Here is a 15,764-nt window from a genome sequence, read left to right as displayed (position 1 = left end):
AGGCCTGCAGTGCCTGCTCACACTTCTGATAAACCTCACAGAGTTGCATTACCAAGGGAGAAAAACACTTTTAAAGACTAATTTCGGGAAAATATTTATGGTTTCGTTTGGAAAAATGGTTTAGAATTATTCTAACTCTTCATGAGCACCTGCTCCTTTCCACATTGGACCATTCTAACAGTTTTAGGACCGATTTTCATATGCACGAGCACTCACATTCAGACCACATCTCACTGTCTGCTTCCGAGTGTGTCCTAGGCTTTGAGTCTCGAAGTTGACCAACAATCAGGTCCCCTGTGGGCTTCTTCAACACTGTTGACCTGGGGGATCTTTCCCAGGCAGAAGGAAGCCAGAACATTTAGACATTGTTCCTCAAGCTTCCCATGTGATGACCATGTGCAGCCGGAGCTGGACATACGGTTGTAAAAGCTTCGGATTCAATCCACGAGCTGTGCGCACGCCCGTCCAATACAACCTGTGCTTCTCAATGGGCGTCCCTCAGACAGGCCGCCGCCCCGTCCAGCTGTGGCAGCCACCGGGGTGGACGCACCTGCGTCCCCCTCCCCCCTATTGGCCACAGCGCCAGGTCAGGTTCACTCCTCGACATTCTGCACTTCAGCCACTTGCTCGTTTCTACCGCCCAACACGAACCCATCTTCTCACTGCTGACCACCGCCAGGAACTTCCTTCCCCCTCCCTTGTTTAACCTGTTACCCAACAAACATTCTCCAGGCTCCACCCAGGTTGTTCTTTTAAGAAAAAACATCTAATCGTGTAACTTTCTTCCATAACAGTGTCTTTATCATACATTTCAAATGCATTATTACAAGCAGCATTAGTATTATAATGAAGTCATATAACTTTCATATTGAGAAGCAAGATATTGATCCCTTTTCTGGAAAAACAGTAATGCCTGTTGTACAGTGATATGAACAGCTCTATGGATTAAATATTCTCTTGAGTAGAGAGCTGTGGTAGTTACTCAATGATTCCCCATTGACTAAAATTTAATATCCAAATAACCTGTTGCATACAAACACATACCTACACTAGGCTTCTATGATTTTAAGGGACTGTATTATTATTGCAGTTTCATTAATAATCGTTATTTGATAAAAATGAAATTTATAAGCATTAAATTTTGCAAAAAATCAAATATTTTCTGCTCATTGTCCTCTTAGAGTTCATGATGAATTTACAGGATGTAAATGCTTTTAGATATACACTAAGTAGCTATTTTCTCTTTAGACAATTTTTTTGTAAGAAAGATATCCAATGCTTAAGTGATATTTTAATTTAGGTGCTTTTATTTTTATTTATTTGTAATAATTAAGATAATGCCTTAATGATAAAAATGCACTTGCTCCATGTAAATGATATGCTTGCCAATTCAGAGATATTCGTTTGCCCTTATCATCTTATAAGCCGTGCGGCTCTGGGATTTGGGAAAAGTAATTAAATATAAAGCAGAGTGTATTTTTGTGTAGAAAGCACCTAATAATAAAAGTTAATTAGTTGCTTGGATGGCAATATGGCTATAACGAAAACCCACAAAGGAACACATAAGCAATTAACAACAGAGCCAATACATTAGAATCCTAATGTATTTTATACACACCCAATTTTATAAACACCATACCGGTATTTCCACAGATTTACACACCCAGTTTTAAAATACAACAGCACACCACAATTTTTAAATAAAATATGTCTCATTTTACAGCTTAATTTTTTCATTATACTATGTTCTCTTTCGACTTAATAAAATATAAATATATATAATATAGACATAAATATAAAAACTATATATCTTATAACAAATGAGTTTTTAGACTTCCTCTACTTTTTAGTGATTTTATATTAATTTACCATGTGAGAAATAAATATTCCTTTTTCCTAAACGCCCTTGACAAACAGGTTTTTTAATGTGTTAACACTGCTTTTAAACAGCTCAGAAGGTTATCATGATAACAGCTTTAAAAATGTCATAAAATCTTAAAACAAGACGTCAGGCAGGTAAAAAGCTCATGAGGTCAAAAGGTTAGGATTCTAAAAACTGCCAGAGACTACGTGACACGTGCAGGAATGCTGAGTGAAAATAATCCTTGCAGCTTTTAATTGTAAATTGATTTAAAAATACCTGTGTAGGTTATTAATGTTCAAACTCATTTGAATTGCAAGTTGAATTCAACAGTGCAAATCATGTACTGAACCACAGAGTTAAAAACAAAACAAAACACACAGATCTTAATTAATCTCAAAGCTCCTAAGGTCTTATATTCACTTAAAAGTCCTGGGTAAACACCCACCCCGTGACACTCAGTGGTTGAGCGTTGACCCTTACACCAAGACATCGCCAGTTTGATTCCCGTCAGGACACGTCAGAAGGCAACCAACTGAAGATTCTCTCTCTCTCCCTCTTCCTTCCTCTCTTTCTAAAATAAATAAAAACATATTTTAAAAAAGATTTAGGAAAAGTTTTAGCATGAGAACAGTCTTTAAATCTTGGTAAAAATTCTCATATTGAGACTTACCTTGCAGATCACTGTTGCATAATAGATGAATGTTTTCCTGTGACAAATGAAAACATAGCACATATAAGTATAAATATTCCCAAAGATGACTCTCCTCACTACATACTAACAATGTTTTTGTCGATATTGAATGAACTATGGTAACTTCCCTAATAGGACTAACCTTCTAAATTCTGGACAGAGTGGTACAAAGAGTTAAAAAATTCCATTAGTTATTCATCGCCATCAATAGTTCCCATTCTTGCTGATCAACTTTGGAATTAAAACTGTTTTCCAAACTCTTTGATAAACGTTTTGAACCATAAAAGTGCGGATGTTTTCCACCTAGTGTCAGTTTCTGGTTAAAATATTCTCATAACATGGCAGGAATATCGTGGATTTATTGTGGAAAGAACCTCAGAAAGTCTGGGTGACCTTATCACACAGCATTTAATCGTACATTGGAGAATGTTTCTGGGACGTCTCCTTTTATTCACCACAAATAACTGTTCTATGTCAAAAGTTTTAAACAGAAGAAACATAGCTGAGCTGAAGAGCCCTTGGTGACCTGAAGTATTAAGTTGGAGAGGATGACATTAAGGCACAGCTTAGGGAATATTTTGTTCAAAGACACACACCTGGGATTGAGAAAACCATGGTCATTGTGTCATGAATTTGTGTTCAATGAACAATAGTAATGGCTTGTTTATTGTCTTGAAATAAACATATGTCTGTCTTTATAAAAAAATATGTTTTTATTGATTTCAGAGAGGAAGGGAGAGGGAGAGAGATAGAAACATTAATGATGAGGAGAATCATTGATCGGCTGCCTCCTGGATGCCCCCTACTGGGGATCCAGCCCACAACCCCGGGCATATGCCCTGACCAGGAATCCATCCATCAATGCTCAACTACTGAGTCACACTGGCCAGGCATGTTTGTCTTTTTTAAAAAATTACAAAATAAATGAACTATATTTCCAAGTCTGATGTAAGAGGCACAATAATGCTGCATTAGCAAATGGAAACCCAAATAAGCTAGTACCTGTAAGATCTGCATAATTACTTCCAGTATTAAAATATTACATAATGACACAGCCCATCAATAAGCAACTATCATAACATCATACCACGTGTAAACAAAACACTGCACAGCACTTTATTTTTATTTATAGACAACTGTATGTTAGTATTTTATTTTAACTGCATCCATCATAGTTTATAGACGCAGTTTTTGGTGTCAACACATGAAATCTCTAATGAGTTATGATCGGAGAGAGGAATACAGATGTGCTGTACGTCAGAGTCTCCCTCCTCATTAGTGAAGCAGCTGTTTGGCTGGCAGCATGAAGGATGTTTTAGTGTTTACTCTAGATCACGTTTATAATTTATGGACGTTTTGGTTGGAGCTTCCATGTTCCTCTTTCTAAAAGAACCTTAGATGAATCACCTATTATATCATTAAGACATGACTATATGCACCAATGACCAAGTAACCAGTGCAGGTTGTATGATTAAAACTCTGATGCTTCCATTTTTATTTATTTTTTTTAAAAAATTATATTTTTATTGATTTCAGAGAGGAACAAAGAGGGAGAGAGAGATAGAAACATCAGTGATGAGAGATCATCTTTTATCAGCTGCCTCCTGCACACCCCACCCTGGGGATCGAGTCCGCAACCCGGGCATGTGCCCTGACTAGAATTGAACCGTGACCTCCTGGTTCATAGGTTGATGCTCAACCTCTGAGCCATGCCAGCAGGGCAGTATATTATTTCTTAGTGACTTCAGCAACCCTACCTTTTCCTACAGATGTTTCTGAAAAATAAGCTATTTATAACATATGATAAGGATTTTATTACCAGTTGATACTTATAATGTCATGTTTTGCCTTCCATTCATTTATTCTCTTTTACTCTTTGTGCATGTTTGTTCTTAAAATCCTGAAAAATCCGAGCTACTAACAGGTGTAACTTATTTTTGCCAGAGATATTTATCATGGATGCTTTTGTTCTCCCAGGGGCTTTTCCAGAGGATTCACGTACAGCCAGGTAGCGGCAGCTTATTGTCCTCTTAGATACACAAAACAGACCAACACAAAACAAAATGTCCGCAGGATCTGCTAGGAGCCACACACCAAATCTGGGCCCTCTGTCCTGGTCATTACCTGGTCATTATTATCAATTTCTTGTTCAGTTATTCCTTATGCTTTTAACATTTCTATAACCATATTCAAAGAGACTAAATTGTTATAGCATATTTAATTATGAATGTGTTGTAAAATTAGTGAATAAAAGGACTAGAGTTTTGGCCAATGCTATACTGTTAATTTATTCACTCTAATGAACGTACTGTCCCATAATACATGCCCGCTTTAATAATTAATTTCCTTGTGAATGTATTTGATGGTGTGGTGATAAAGTTCCCCACCTCACTACTAACACAGAAATCTAAAATGCCAAATAAATATTTGTGCCACAGAGTAAAGTTAATGTAATTAAGAGAAATCATATTTTGCTCCTATATGAATCTTAAGTAGAAAGAACACATGGTAAAATAGAACTGTTTGAATTCAAACGTACATGATGAATTTCTTGCCTCTGCCTTGCCTGATGCTTTCTTCCTTAAAATGACCAGGACTTGATGTGTATTCTGTATTCAGACATTTTCAAATTTATTCTTAAGTGTCTTCTAGGTTTACCATAACTTATTACAGTGCACAGGATTTTAAATACTACTGAGAGTTCCACTGTAGGTAACAGAGGAGTCATTCTTCAAAGATTTCCCACGTTAAAATATTTAGCCCCTAGACTAATGAAAATGAAAATATCATTTTATGATTAAACGCACACTTATCAATACAGAGAGGTATATATATATATATGTGTGTGTGTGCGTGTGTGTGTGTGTGTGTGTGTGTATGTTTGTGCATGTATATATTCCAAAGAAGAGGTGGTTTCCCATGAATAGAAACAACTTCTTTTCAAGATAAATGTGGAAAACACTGGTATTTAGGTAAAACTGCTGGGCCCACAGAGGCAAAATCTCTCATTATTGAGCAGGGGGTGGGTGAAGAGTCCAGGAAAGCAGCAGCTTCCACATTGGACTTGAGAATATAGAAGGCTGTGCAATGTCATGTGTATTTGTGAAGAAAATTAATTGCACTCCTTTGAGTCACTTCATAATCAGGATATAACGGATTAAAACCCTTCTTTTTTCTGACGAAGCTCTGAAAGCCATGCAAGCTTCCTGGGCTCTGTTGAATCTCACCGCCCGTGCTTACCAAGGTGAACGGCTTGTACCAGGCGCCAGTGAATGAAGTTGCTTTTAGAAGAATCTTGGACACTTGGATTAGGGCAAAGTGAACACATTATAAAGGAGGCATCCTTAGAGTTGGTTTAAAATAACATCAGTGACCAAATGCATCTGACCTTTGAATGTCACAAAATGCCATTCTAATCGATAGAGTGAGCATAGACGTCCGCTTACCATGGTTAGAAAAGGATCCATTTGGCCCCTTCCTTATATATTACCACCCACAGAAAGCCTACTAAAAGTCTATTTTTATGTCAAGTAAAATGAGATACAAATGTTATTCTCTCAGTGTGGGAATTTTTGGTTAATTATTCCCCTTATATTTTGAATGATCAACTCTTAGGTCCAAGGAGAGTGCACTTCCTATAACTGCATTCTAGTTACCTTGTAGAGGTTCACCCACCATAGCCAACTAGAAACTGCTCAACCTTTATGTATGTAGTGATTATATATTTTGTGCTGAAAAACTTTTTATTTGTTGAGAATAAGAACAAGGAATTAAAAACACGGCTTGGGAGGACTCTTATGTGCACTTGATAAAGAGAATGAAGCATGATGAAATACGCATTGCATTATTTAAAGGGTTTATAAGGGTCTTAGGCTTCAGAAAATAGCTAAGTATATACAGGGTGAAATCACTGTAAAAGTTAAGGCTCGCAACCCTTTCAAACTGTTAGACAAACACCGGCAGGACCAGCGAGCACGTTTTAGATTGGAGGCAAACAGGCACAGATGCCTAGGGAGAAAGTGTAATGCCAAGTTATTTTAACAAAAATGGTACATGCCACCATTTAATAGAAAGAGTGCAGAAAGAGCACACTGAACTTGCTGAGTACCTACTATACCCCGGGGAATGTGTTACCAGGGGGTTATTATAATCACTAAAATCTAAATGCATTTAAGCTGGTCAGAAAAAGACAAATATCACATGATTGCACTTATATGTGGAATCTAATGAACAAAAAAAAAATAAAATCACAAATAAAATAGATCCAGAGACATGGAAGCATGCAACAGACTGACGAATTTTAGGGGGAAATGAGGGGGTGAGGGAGGGGGGCAGAAGAGACTAACCAAAGACCTTACATGCATGTATGCATAACCCATGGACACAGATAATAGTGCAGTGAAGCCCTGGGGAGGGGGCGGGAGCAGGGAGGAGGGGTCAATGGGTGTTAGAAAGGGGACATCAGTTATATTTTAAACAATAAATATAAATGTATGAATAAATAAACCAACAAAAACCACACAAATGCATTTTCTAAACCCACCCACCTAACACGTGGCTGGCTGAATTCAGAAATATGTTCTTACATTTATTTCTTGTAAATTATTTTATTATTTATAACAAAAAAAATTCTAAAGAGGAAGCATGGAGTTACAAAAACTTAGAATCCACAATAATTATCGCCCCAATAACTAATGAGGCAATTTAAATATGAACACATGATGAACTCAAAAATGCGTGTGACAAAATCATGTATGATATTATTAAAAGTAGGTCTGCCCAAGGAAGAAAAAAATGGACCGGAAGTAGCTTGCCCGGGGAGAGAGGGGGCTCATCATGGGAACGTGGGTTGGGAAGATAAGCGCAAATACAGAGGGAAAAGCAGTTTGGCTTCCTCTGAACACGGTTCCCCTCCGTCTCTAAGTGACACTCCGAGGTGCGTCTCACCAACATGATTCATGTGCTGTGCGGCCCAGAAAGAAAAGCAGCAGAGAAATGCCTTTCCTGATTATGTCAAGATTAAAAATTGCAGTTTTAAAGAATGGTCTGTGTGTGCCAGTTTCAAAATGTCAGCTGCAATATGGCGCGATGGATAAAAAGGAGAGAAGCCTGGCCTGGAGCAGGACTCCCCAAATAGGAAAAATAACTTGCAATGAATCGGAATTTATCTTCCTGATTGGAAACAGGCCCCTGTTCATGTTTAAAACACACACAGCACTATCCATCCGATAGTATTTCCCTGGTAACCTTCAGTGTTTCTATTACATTTTCCAATTTCATATGTGAAATATGTATTCTTAAAAACAGGCATAATAATTATATTTAATTCTGCTGTAATTGTATTTCTAGGAGACAGGGTATTCAGGGTTTTCCAAATGTATTTGAGAAGTGTTTAAAGATATATCTCATCCTCACTCTCTCTCTGAAACACAGTAGAAATAAGTAGAATGTCAGTTTGGGAAACATGACAACACAGGTTTTTATTATGGTTCCAAATATGCAGCACTGTTCCCTTTTTCTCTTCTTTCTAGCTAGGAATGATTTTAAGGAAAGGGGGAGCTTGCTGGATTTCAGTATTGAAGAATATCACAAATACATTTTAAACTTTATAATGATGTTGGTTATTTTATAGTGAGTTATGGTTTATAGGAATCCATTTAACCTGCTCCATTTTCAAATCACCCCCCGGGAAACGGCTGCATTTAGTCACGCATCACGTCCTGATCCTGCTATTTGAAGAGAGGGTGCTGGTTAGTAAATTAAGTAGGAGCGATTATGATATCCTATTATAAGGAATTAATTTTCACGTCATGCCTCAAAGGAGAGATAACCCTTCCTTTGGAAAGGAACTCAAAATATCTCTTCTTTGACATGATTGAGGTTCATGGTGCTTATTTCAATGAAAATGTTCTCGAATATTAGGACAAACGTGCATATCTTTAGGGAGTCTCAAGGCTTGGATGTCTGTATTTAAGTAAAGGCAGACTGTAGCATTTCATTTAAATCATGCTTACTAAACACTGACTATATGGTAAGCACTTTCCTATCTACATGTATCACAAACTAATAAAGGGAACAAAAACGCTATTGAACTGAAGACATGACACAAGAAGATGATATTTTAAGCAAGTGCCCATCTCCCCAAATTTCAAAACCTTATGTCTTGACTCCAAAAGAAGATTTTAAGAACCAATGGGGGGTTGGGGGAGGAGGGATGTGAGGGAGGAAAACAAGACAGGCCAGAATTATCACTGTAGTTGCTAAAATTAAAGATTATCAGCTTCTTACTTTTGAGGAATTAAGATTAATCATTGCTCTAATTAGTTTTATGGTTGAGTTTGTGTTCAAGATGTATTCAGATATTTTCAACAAACCTTTTTGTTGCTTTCCTAATGTCTTAAGGTAAAAAGTCCCATATGATGTATTATATAAAATGCCCTAGCCTAATTGTTTTATAACTTTAATATTTCAAGAAGGGTAAAATAATCGGTTGTGAGAAGAGATTGTACATTTCAGTAAGAAGGTCTATGAATTAGACATGGAGTTGCTCTTGGAGAGTTTCCATTACAATTGTGGGGTAGAGAACAGGGTAAAACGAGTGGAATCCTGTAATTTCCAGCAATTTGGTGAACTACAAAGCCTTACAAATCTTCTACTCAACAACACAAGTAATACTGTGCACAATATAACAAGCATCTTTTTAAATGCATAAATGAGTTTGCAGGAACATGAGAAGAAATCCCTAGAGGCTGCAAACAAAAACATAAAACTGGAAACAAGGCTGTAAGTTGAAACAGAAATTCCTGCTGCCCATATTTATAACAAAGGACTTGCATCTTAAACACTGCATAATAATATTACAAAATATAATACATATGAGACAATTCAGGAAAAGAAATAACACTTCACAAACAAAATGTATTAGGTGGAGTTAAAACAGAAATTAGACTGAAAGGTTTACAAATGCATATATTTAAAACAGAGAGGCTGAAAAATAATGAGCTGAACTCAGCTTTAGGAAATGAGAAAAAGATCCACAGAACCAATCCACAGGGAGAAGGAACGGCAAAATAGGAAGTTCACAGACCAAGTTCACAGATGGAAAATAAATGGAGATTAAACATAGCTAAAAAGTGGTTGTTTGCAAAGATGAGTGCAGAATCGCCTCTCAAGTTTGGCCAAAACAAAACTCTACTTTTTTATTATTAAATGTATTGGGGGGAAATTGGTTAATACCATTGCATAAATTTCAGGTGGATAATGGTATATTACGTACGATATCCGACTACTACTCTATCGTGTGCTCACCACCCAGGCTGGTCTCCTCAGTCACCTTGCATTTGACCCTTTGACCCTCCTTGTCCTCCCCCCACACCCCTTCCCCGCTGGTAACCACCATTCTGTTGCCTGTATCTAGAGCTACTACACGACCCAGCAATCCCTCTCCTGGGTATCTGCCCCCTCAAAATGTGAAAACACTTCTTTGTAAAGATACACAGAGTGTGGTAAGAGTAGGTTTACAGTTGTTTGTATGGAAAATAATGTAATCTTTAAGAAATAATAATACTAGAATAAACTCTGTGCTTCCTCTACTCACAACTGGAAAACTACTTTTTAGTGTGGCAGAGATAGGGGACCCATGGAATCATGGAACCCTTCAGACAACAAAGGGGTCTTATTAAAAAGGGGGAGACTGCCCAGCCGCTGTGGCAGTGGTTGAGCATAGGCCCATGAACCAGGAGGTCACGGTTCGATTCCAGGTCAAGGCACATGCCCTGGTTTCGGGCTTGATCCCCAGTGGGGGCGTGCAGGAGGCAGCCAATGGATGGCTCTCTCTCATTAATGTTTCTCTCTCTCTATCCCTCTCCCTTCCTTTCTCTCCAAAATCAATAAAAACATTAAAAAAAAAGAGGGAGGCTGGTGACCAGTATTAGGATCGTTAGCTCACATGCTGAGCCAATTCTCCTTACCTGTCCCACAGGAGTTCTGACCTCCAGGACCGTCCCGATTTTCTTGTCCTTACTCAATTTACGCCAAATGCATCAAATACTTAACTGTACGCAACAAAACAAACAAACGAAGGACCTGAAAGGAAAGCATAAGTGACTTTCCGTGACCTTGGGTGGGAGAGAACTGTGGGCACACACACCAGGCCAATGACTAGTTGTGCCAAAAACTAGTTTATCCGATCCACCAGGATAAACCAAGTATTGCAATGAAATGAGTCATAATCTTTTTGCTGGAGGGTCTTGCCTTCAATTTGTAAATAAATAAATAAATAAAAATAAAAAAGCAACATCTATGAAGCACACTAAGGCAACGTGCAATAAAGCGAGGCACGTCTGTAAGTTCTAACTGTGTGGACTGTCTGTCGCTCTGTAAGGTGATTGTATTTCTGCCTTTTCTTCAACATTAGAAACAAAAGCAGACTTGGAGCCAGCAGCTACTTTCTCTGTTAAATGAACTACTGCTGGGATAGGCTGAAATCTGTAATAGCACTGTGTCACCATGATCTTTTCCTCTATTTTCCCAATATTCCGCGGCTGCAATACATTCCCCTTGTTATCACGGAAAATAAGATGGACGTGGTTTGCTGTATGTTTTTAAGCACCCCTGTCAACATTTTTTCTCAGGCAAGTATTTCCTTCAAACTCTCAGAGGACGAAACCAACAAGCAACAAACAATAAAAAGCCTATGTTGCATACACTAAGCGTCATTTTCAACATTAAAAATGATCAGAATCTTCCAGAAGTGGCATGGCAAAGGAAGGAAGAGTTAGCGGCAGTGTAAATTGGCACCGTCGGCCCATGATTTTAGAACGCGCCCGGGACAAACTGGAAGGGTGCTCATTCCTTGGAAGGCTGTCCCTGCTTCTTCCCACTCCAGCCAGATGGAGAGCATATGGCAGCAATCGCCTTCAAGCCTTTTCTGAAATGTCATCTTACCGGGGAAGTCTTCCCCGACCGTCGCGTACTAAACAAAGCCTCTCTCCTTTTGGGCTCCATGCCCTTTCCAGCTTCCGCTTTTGTCCTGTGTATTGTGTTTGTGCCCTGCTAGAGAATAAGTCAGAGCAGGGACTGTGTGAATTTTAGTTGCTGTTTTAGGCCGAAGGAGTGCAAGGGGGCAATGGATGCGATAGGAGCTCAGCTAGTATTTCTGAATGATTCAATAAATGTAAAAATTGTATACTCACTGATCTCATTTTAGTTTTGGAGAGGTCGCGCGAATCTTTCAAAGTACTTGCCAAAGGTTTTACCTTCCTTTTTAAAAAAATATATTTTTATACGTTTTTATTGATTTCAGAGGGGAAGGGAGAGGAAGAGGGGGTTGGAAACATCAATGATGAAAGAGAATCACTGATCTGCTGCCTCCTGCATGCCCCCTACAGGGGACTGGGCCAGGTCAGGGCCCCTATTGGACATGTGCCCTGACCGGGAATCGAACTGTGACCTCCAGGTTCATGGGTCAGTGTTCAACCACTGAGCCACACAGGCCGGGCTGCCTTCCTTTTTAAGTAAGAAAGGCTGTCCACTCTGTGATACACTGCTGACAGCCCACTGTATGTTTCCAGTATATTCGAGCTGCTTCTTCTGATCAAACTTAAGCCTGAGTCGCATGTGTCCCTGCTGTGGTTTATTGATACAAGCAACATTTCCTCCTCCGCGTAGAACATTTGGTTGTCTGTCCCTTTGAGTCCATTAGAGCTGTACACTATGCTATAAGAGTGTAAACACAGGAGGCCTTAATGATTCTTAGTATATTTGAGAAGTAAAATGAAACTGACAGGAAGTAAGATGTGTAGCTAATGAGATCTGCTGGGTTTCCATAGTGGCTGCACCATCACTATTTTGTACCTGCTATTTGGTAGGTGACACGGCAGGACAATTTCGAGTGTGTCTGTGTGTGCATTAAGGTGTACAATGCGGTGTTCGATGCGAGTGACCGCTGTGTACCGGTGCCATGCTGCCTTCATTTTCCAAATGCTTTTCCATTTCTTCAACCAAAAGGTAGGACCCGTTTCCCTAACCCTTCCGCTCAGAGTGGCCTCGTGACTTAGTCGCATGTGTCAGAAGTGACCGGTTGCAGCTTTGAGCCTAAGCCCAGGGAGACCTTGCAGGCTGCCTGTCTCCAGCGGGAACCTGGGGCGGCGGTGTGAGCGGCCCAGAGCCCAGGCCAGCACGCGGAGGCCAGAGGCAAGTGGAGGAGCCCGTGCACGCCAGCCTGAGGCCGGCGGCTCCCAGCACACGCGGAAGTGTCCCCAGGTTCAGGCCTGTGCCCCACTGACAGTGGCTGCAGGTGCACGAGGTCAGCCCAGTTGAGATGAGACCAGAAACAGCCCCATGACCAGTAGCGGGGAGCTGCGTGCAGGTTGTGAGCTAAGCCTTGCATTTAGGCGGCTACCCTGGAATAAGAGCTGGCTGTGCAGACACAATCTGAAAGCTGCATGATGCCCTGAGACATCACCCAGGAGCCTGGCCGGGCCAGGTGTCAGTCTATGGGGATCCCTGGCCCTCTGGTCTGAGATTTAAGCCTCATTCCTAGAAGAAAATTACAATTTCAATTCATTCTTTTTCACCCAATGACATGATTTTTAATTAAACTCTTGGCAGGAATATTAAAGGTCAGGTGGTTAGGGAGTGGAAAATCGATATTTATGAAAGGATATAAAAAGATTTCTTTATTGGTTAAAAAAAAGTAATAAACAAGTAATTTTTGCACTGTATAACCGAAATAGGCTCTGTGATTTAACCAATGTAATTTTAGTAAAACCTCAGGAGAATATTGCACATAGTGTATACTAATCATAATTAAAAACAAGCACAGAAAGGAACTCACGGGGCAGGAGGGGACTATGCACAGAAAAAGGCGGGGCCATGGGGCTGCGGGCCAGAGATTCTATTTAACACCAACAAGGACCCTTGAGATGGAATCATGGGATGCGCATCGTCTTGGAGACTGGGTTTAGGGAGAGTTGAGAGCTATTTCTAAGAGGAGTATTAGGCATAAGTTCAATACAAAACAGAGTAGAAGCAGCTTGATAAGGAAATAGCTAAAGGTTTGGGGTCATTAGCATACAGAAGGGAGTTTTTTTTAATACTTTCAAATGCTCTTATTGTTAAATCAGTTAAGCTTTTAAAGATCTATTATTTTCCTTTTAACCTTCTTCAATACCTGAAGCTAAGTTTTAAAAAGAGAAAAGTTATTTTGAAACTAATGTTGTCATGTTGGTGACGTATATTTAAAAGCACTTCTAGAATATTGCTCATTCCATGCTCTGTAATAACAGAATTGTTTTGCATTAAGAGATACACTATGTATTTCACAACACATATTATTTTCTAAAGAAACTGGTACATGCAAATAAAAGAAGCAGGACTTACCGCAAAGGAAAACATATATTTCTCTTAAAATTGTTTTTACATAGAGAATAGGAAAGTTTCTAAGTTAAAGATCAGGATTCCCTGGATATAGTAATTACTTGACTTCGAATGGCAGGTTAGTATTAACAATGCACTCTGTTACCTGAAAATGAATAATTTTCATTTAATGCCATTGTTATGACTAGACGTTTTTGGTAAATTAGAGGATGTCATGTAGTAACTGCTGAACTTGCGGATGTTAGGGAAATGTGTAAATTTGCAGTAAGCATTTTACCGAGCTGAATAAATGTGTCATACTCTCCTTGTAGTATAGAAGAGATTTGCCCCATTACTGATTCATTACTGTGCTAAACATTCTATTTCATTAACATCAAGTTCTGGCATTTTTGTGCTTTACTGTAAATTTTGTAGATCAAATAAAATATAAGTAATTAAAACTTAAGACCAAGTTAAAATCGGAGCCTAGCACACATTGCCTCACATTGGGAGACATCTGGTAAAATCTGAATACTTAATGAATCACCAGAATTACAGGTCTATTCTTAGTCACGTTATAGGAACTATATATGTCAATTTTTATGTTTGCATTCCAGAAAACGTTGCTTTAGTTAAATGTGAGGTTTTAGCTCATTTTATTTAATCCCCACACAATATAATGAATAAAAGTAAAGATAAACAAAAGTAAACTAGTTTTTTTGCAAATATTATGCCTAACCTGTGATCACTACTATTTTGTCACCTCACTCAAGGTTTTCTGATCTTTTAAATTAAAAAGTTTTATGCCAAAATATTTTGAATGAAGTTACTAAGCCAGCATTGATTTGTGCTGTTTTGTTTTGTTTTACACATTAGCCAGCAATATCAATGTCTGGAAAGTAACTGAATTGATTAGTTGTAAACATGCTTGATGGCAAATTAGAAGTTTGATTCCTGGATATTAGCTGTTGGGGTCTAACATATAAACTCCCTTCTGGTCTTATACCAGGTTATTTTAGGGGCAAAGGATTTGGTTCCCAAAAAATGATTTGACCATTCAGCAATGCAACTACCCTTCTAGAAAATTTCAAACATATTTTGAAGGTCAGAGTTGACTGGATATATTTTCTGGTAGATCAACCACTCAGATAATTGAAATTAAACTCCCTAAAGAAGAAGGCAATTCCAGTTCACAAGCTCAGAAAATAAAATGCACAATCAATAAGTACTAAATAACGTGATGCTGATCATGGCATATGATGCTGAAAACTAACAAGTTGACAGCTGGTCGTAAATGAATGTCTCTTAACTGACATTTTAATTAACATAATGTTTAATGTCTCTGGAGTGTATTGCAAAATTAATATCTCTGACATAAGAGTTTTTCTAACTATTATAGAAGTCTACAAATTATCATCAAAATAATATATATGCACACACAAGCACAAACTTAGTTACAAATGGGAAGAAAATATAATTTACCATAAATACCATTTTTGTGTGTAATGCGTTTGTAGGCTTGTGAATAATGAAAGCTTATACTTGTTCTTTGATATGAAGTGTTTAGAATATCCTTTTTAGATTTATGTTCTATCATACTGCCATTACTGCTAACAACGATAAAAAGTAAAAAATAAAACTTAAACATTGACATTCAATAATGTTTTATCATAATACTAGAGGCTCGGTGCACAAATTTGTGCACAGGTAGGGTCTGGCTGGCCCAGCCCCTGATCGGGGTGGGGGAGGCGATCAGAGGCGGGGGCGGCCGAGGGAAGGGACTGCGGGCGGTTGGCCAGCAGAGCCCGCCCCCTGGTCAAACTTCCCGTCGAACTCCTGATCAAGGGGACA

This window comes from Myotis myotis, unplaced genomic scaffold, assembly GCF_014108235.1.
Source record: "Myotis myotis isolate mMyoMyo1 unplaced genomic scaffold, mMyoMyo1.p scaffold_m19_p_21, whole genome shotgun sequence".
Classification (NCBI taxonomy): Eukaryota; Metazoa; Chordata; class Mammalia; order Chiroptera; family Vespertilionidae; genus Myotis; species Myotis myotis.
The sequence above is the reverse complement of the archived record's forward strand: the minus strand, read 5'-3'. Positions refer to the sequence as shown.